Source organism: Camellia sinensis, chromosome 7, assembly GCF_055761805.1.
Source record: "Camellia sinensis isolate YWXY chromosome 7, ASM5576180v1, whole genome shotgun sequence".
In the NCBI taxonomy this organism is placed as follows: domain Eukaryota; kingdom Viridiplantae; phylum Streptophyta; class Magnoliopsida; order Ericales; family Theaceae; genus Camellia; species Camellia sinensis.
In genome coordinates, this window is record NC_138967.1 from 136,384,237 (window position 1) to 136,390,236 (window position 6,000).

The window sequence follows — 6,000 nt, forward strand, 5'->3', positions numbered from 1 at the left end:
TAAGAAAAATATCTAGATATTTACTAGTCTTCTACTTTCCTTAGTCATTAAGATAGAGGGTAAAATTATTATCACGACCTAAACTCGCCGCTATAGATTTAGTGTCATAATCGGCCAGTAATCCGAGATTACCAAAGGTCTTTTTGTACAAATCAAAATAATCGGAGCTAGCGGAAGCTTAATATAAAACTATATATAACAAGTGGTCCAATGAGCTGTAATTCTATATGAAATAACACATGCACATAACGTTAATTTACCCACCCTATATTGCATGCTTAATACCTTGTACAAAAATACATCATTCATGTACATATATACATAAAACAAAATCTCAATACCATGATCAAAACTAGATAACGGTACGGTTCTCTGGACCTAGCCTTAACTTGGAGGCACTAAGATCTCAAAAGCTTTAGGCAGTGGCTCGACTAATGGTGTTCATCTAAGCTTGATCTTCATGTCGCCCACCTATATATATATATATATATACACACACAGTGAGTTAAAACTTAGCGAATAACATTAAGGTAAATGGGTTAGTGAACGAATTCCAAATACATCATATCTGTAAAACGAATCATATCACAATTATTCTCATATCTAAAGATAATAATGGTATATCCAATAGAACAGAACATATCGTCTTCCGACTAGAGTAATCGGTTTCGGATACCAATTAAACACATTACCACTTTGTCAAATGGCTAACAAGATCTCAAAATCACATATATATCATGGACCCTGTCATGACCCAAACCCGCCCTTATAGGTTTAGCATCGTAACCGGCTAGTAATCCTTGGATCACCGAAGGCCTCTGAACAGATTAGCAAATAATAGGGGCTAGCGGAAGCAAATACATAAATGTAGTTGTCCAATGAACTGTGCTGACTTATATGAAACAAAATATTTAAAAACTTTATATACAATAACCAAAAGTCAACCATGCATTATACCCACACACATTAGAGTATTTTAAGTACAGCCAGCAGAATTAAATCAAGTCATACATATACATAAAACCAACAGAACTTGAATACAGGACACTTCGGGAACCTCCACGTGAGGCACAACAGTTGGCTGACAACGGATCACAGATCTAGACAAAAGCCTTCGGGCTTGAACTCCAGAATGCTCACCTATACATATATATATATATATATACGAACAGTGAGCTAAAGCCCAGTGAATAACATTAAGATAAAGAGGTTAGTGAACGAAATCCGAACATATCTGTAGACACCCCATTTTTGACCGACCTTAAGACTCAGACGTCACCAATTGAGCGCTTGGTGATGTTGCATGATGTGCTCGTTCAGAAGTCTCGGAGTCGCGGCCGTGAGCCCTGCCTCCGGACTTCCGAACCCTCTTCTGTGCCCTGTCTCGGTTTGCGAACCAGACTCGGTTTTCTCTGCTTCTTTTCCTGAGGGGAGGGAGAGGTCCAGCAGACCATCTCTCAATGTCCGTAGGCTACATTTGGTGGCCGTAGGCCATTTTTCCCATTTCGGAGTCCGGTTTCCGGTTTTCAGAGCCGTCAGGCCGTGTGCCTCGGTTCGGGACCGCCTAACCATCTCCGTTTGCCCCGATTTTTGGCATACTTCTTATTTTCTCCCTTTTGAGGGACACTGGGGTCTGAGAAACCCACTTCGTGGCCAAACGCCACTTTCGGTGTTTAACGGGCAGTTTCCGGGGCCCCGAACTGCGTGTTTTGACCCCCGAACATTCGTTTTGCATCGGTTTTCGTTCATTTTTGGCAGGTACCTCTGTTTTATCACCAGGAAGGTCACTGAAGGGTGGGAGGCTAGTAATTGTTGCAGCAACCAGTTATCTCTCCTCCGGAGTCTCCCGGCGCCCGTTTTTCGCACTTCCGGGCTAATGTTGAACACCCTAGGGTTAGTGTTGCCAACTTTCAACCACATATCTGTGATCTACACACCTGAGAGGCCACTAAAAGTTGGTGGCCGGCCATTAAGGTCACCTGACCCTTTTGACCCCTTTCTTCCGGGCTAATGTTGAACCCCTTGGACCTTTTTTCTTAAACTTTGAACCACATATTTGTGATGTACACACATGGGAGGCCACTAAAAAGTGGTGGCCGGCCATTAATTCAACTTGACCCTTTTGACCCCTAGCTGGCCGGCTAGGAGGGGTGGCTGGCCGGCTAGTAGGGGTGGCTGGCCGGCCACCTGCAGAAAAAGTGATAGGCCGGCCGTGTTCCTTGCACTGTGCACTTTACAGCTGTGGGGCAATATCCCCCAGATATTTTCTGTGTCCGGGGGATATTTTGTGGGGGAGTTTTACCCTCCTTTTTGCCCCACCTTTACACCCTCTTTTTGTCCATATAACCAGCTGGTGGCCTCCTTTGTAAGGGTTAGAAAAATTGCTCTTCAAGCTTCCATAGCCAACTCCATCTTCTTCCTCCTCAATTCTTCAAAAAACCCTAAGTCCATAACCTTCATTCCTTCTACACCACCAAGCTTTACCACCACCATCTCATTTCCAGCAACAAGAAAAGATTCTTGAAGGCTAAAGAAGCTACAAATCAACCCAAGAAGCAACAAAAGCTTGTATCTTCAAGGGTAAGTTACACTTTGATCCTTTTGACCCTTTTCCTTGATCTATTTCTAAGCCCCACTTCTTTTTGGTTTCAAGCTCCGACCCTAACTGAAAAGGGCCATATTTTGAGCTCATCTTCACTTCTCATTAAGGGCTCAACCCTGTTTGAGCCCTCCATAATATACTTGCTTCATTGATCATCTTGTATGTCATGATTTTGCATGCTATTTTTGGCCCATGAGCAATCTGTTTTTGAGCATGTTATAAACTGATATAAGGCTTATTTTGAGCCCCTCTTAAACATTGGAGAAGGGCTCAACATTGTTTGGTATCTCCATGTATCACTTGTAGTTATATCCCTTGTTTGGCTCCATTTTTGCATAAATTGGTAGCCCTCTTTGCTTCTGTTTTTGGACCTTGGTCCGAACTGAAAGTGGCCTTATTTTGGCCTATACTTCATTTTTCATTCACACTTTTTTTCTGTTTGGTGATTATTTTGTATACTTCATGTTTTAGCACCTTTTGAGCCTCATTTTGCATCATATTTTTAGCATGTTTTTATACTGATTTTGAGGCTGCCATATACTGTAAATGTTCATATTTTTGGTCCATCTTCAGTGTTGTAGAAGGAAATTTTTCAGTTTGGGTTTTGCTTATACCACTTGCTTCATTACCCCTCTTTTGGCCCCTATTCTTGCATGCTATTTTTCCCCTACCTATACTTGCAGTTTGACCATGTTTATAACTGTGAAAGTGCATCTTTTGGGACTGTCTAGCTTCTGTCTTTGCATTGCATGTCCATATTGTGCATGTTTAGCATAGCTATAGGCCATTTCGGGTGCCTAATGTTGCATTTCGGGACATTTCCTTGTATTTCATGTCATTTCGCTTCATTTCGGGACTGTTTTCCCCCATATTTTGTTGCTGAAATTCCATTGGCATGCTTGCATATCATTTTTGCCATGTTTCATTGCATTTTATCACTGCCTCGGTTTGCGTGCCCGTGTGCACGCATTTCGAGGCACTTCATTTTTATCCGCTGGCATCCGATGTGAGTGTGGTTGAGGCTCACTCATGTTGGTATAAGCCCACTTGTCATTTCCATGCCATTTCATTGCATTTTATCACTGCCTCGGTTTGCGTGCCCGTGTGCACGCATTTCGAGGCACTTCATTTTTATCCGCTGGCATCCTATGTGAGTGTGGCTGAGGCTCACTCATGTTGGTATAAGCCCACTTGTCATTTCCATGCCATTTCATTGCATTTTATCACTGCCTCGGTTTGCGTGCCCGTGTGCACGCATTTCGAGGCACTTCATTTTTATCCGACGGCATCCTATGTGAGTGTGGCTGAGGCTCACTCATGTTGGTATAAGCCCACTTGTCATTTCCATGCCATTTCATTGTATTTTATCACTGCCTCGGTTTGCGTGCCCGTGTGCACGCATTTCGAGGCACTTCATTTTTATCCGATCGGCATCCCATGTGAGTGTGGCTGAGGCTCACTCATGTTGGTATAAGCCCATTTGTCATTTCCATATCATTTCATCAAATCCTATCATCGCCTCGGTTTGCGTGCCCGCATGCATGTATTTCGAGACACATATCATTGCCTCGGTTTGCGTGCCCGCGTGCACGTATTTCGAGACACATATCATCGCCTCGGTTTGCGTGCCCGCGTGCACGTATTTCGAGACACATATCATTACCTCGGTTTGCGTGCCCGCGTGCACGTATTTCGAGACACATATCATTGCTTCGGTTGGCGTGCCCGCGTGCACGTATTTCGAGACACATATCATCGCCTCGGTTTGCGTGCCCGTGTGCACGTACTTCGAGGCATGTCATTTTTATTTCATCTATCATCGCCTGGGTTTACGTGCCTGTGTGCACGTACTTCGAGGCATCTCATTTTCATTGCATTTATCATCGCCTCGGTTTGCGTGCCCGTGTGCACGTACTTCGAGGCATCTCATTTTCACCGCATTTATCATCACCTCGGTTTGCGTGCCCGTGTGCACGTACTTCGAGGCATCTCATTTTCATTGTATCTGTCATCGCCTCGGTTTGCGTGTCCGTGTGCACGCACTTCGAGGCATCTCATTTTCAGCATTCCGTCATTTTCTCGATTCGCGTGCCCGTGTACACGCATTTCGAGGCATGTCATTCCATAGTATTGTGTATGTTAGGGTTATATCTTAGTTGCATTTCATGCATATCATGCATATTGCATCGTGTCCAGAATAGGAGTTAGCCCGGGCACGGGAAACGAAGTACATTTCGTACTTCGAGTGACGGAATGTGTCTCAATTCCCAGTCACCGACACTCCGGATTATCCATGATGGAGTTAGGTTTTAGCTGTAGTTTCATGTGCATTCATCCTATATTGAGTAGTGCATTTCGACTCCTCGGCCATCATGCCTCGGTATGCGTGATTGGTGGCACGAGGTTCGAGACATGCATATATCTGTGCAAATACATTGCTATGCCCCTTTCCTGCTCTCTGCTGCAGCAAAGCGCAGAATCAGCAACTTCTTGGGACTTGGCACGCATTTCAAGAACAGGTGTAAACAGAGGCTAATTGGGGCATTCCGGTGGATTTCCGCGCAAGACAATCCGGACATGCATCATCCACCAGAAGCAAGGCAGTCCCTGGCTTGCACGCCAGTTTTTTATTTGCTTTCTAGTTAATTCATTAATTAATTAGAATTCTGTAATATTTTAGACTGTAATATTCTTTTATTTGGGACTGTAATATTTGGACTGTATATTTATTTGGACCCTCCGAGTGAGGGCATAACTGTAATAAGTGTGCGTGAGTGTGATGTATGTCTTCCAACCCCACGTCTTTCTCCCTTTTATTTATCCGCTTATGATGGTTAGATTAGGGCATATTTAAATTAGCATACAGTATGACAGCATGTTTGCATCATCCATCTGTATTGCATGCACCGGGCTCGGCACATCATACTAACTGCATTGTACTTTCAATTCTAAATTGAATACATGATAGTTGTAGCATTTCATATACCATCTTAGAATAGCCGAGCCTGCTATAGTTGCATTTTGCATGTGTTGCATTAGGCATTTTTGTATACTTAGGATCATGCATGATTTCTAATTAACTTCCTTTTTTTGGCTTGGAGTACTCGGTAAGTTTTATGCTTTAGCATCCTTGCATGCGTGTGAGTGACTGCCATGAATAGCATGCTTACCATGAGGCTAATTGCTAATGTGATATAACTGCCTGAATGCCTGTGGGTGAAGGTTGGGTTATTTGAATTGGAATAATTCATCAAATGTGTGTTTTAAGCCCACTAGATAGTGGCAAAATCATGTTTTCTAAGCCCACCCGAGGGTGGCAAATCCACGTCTTAGCCTACTTGCGGGTAGCACCATCAAACCATTTTCAAATAAACAAGCATGAAATGTTTTGTTCCAAT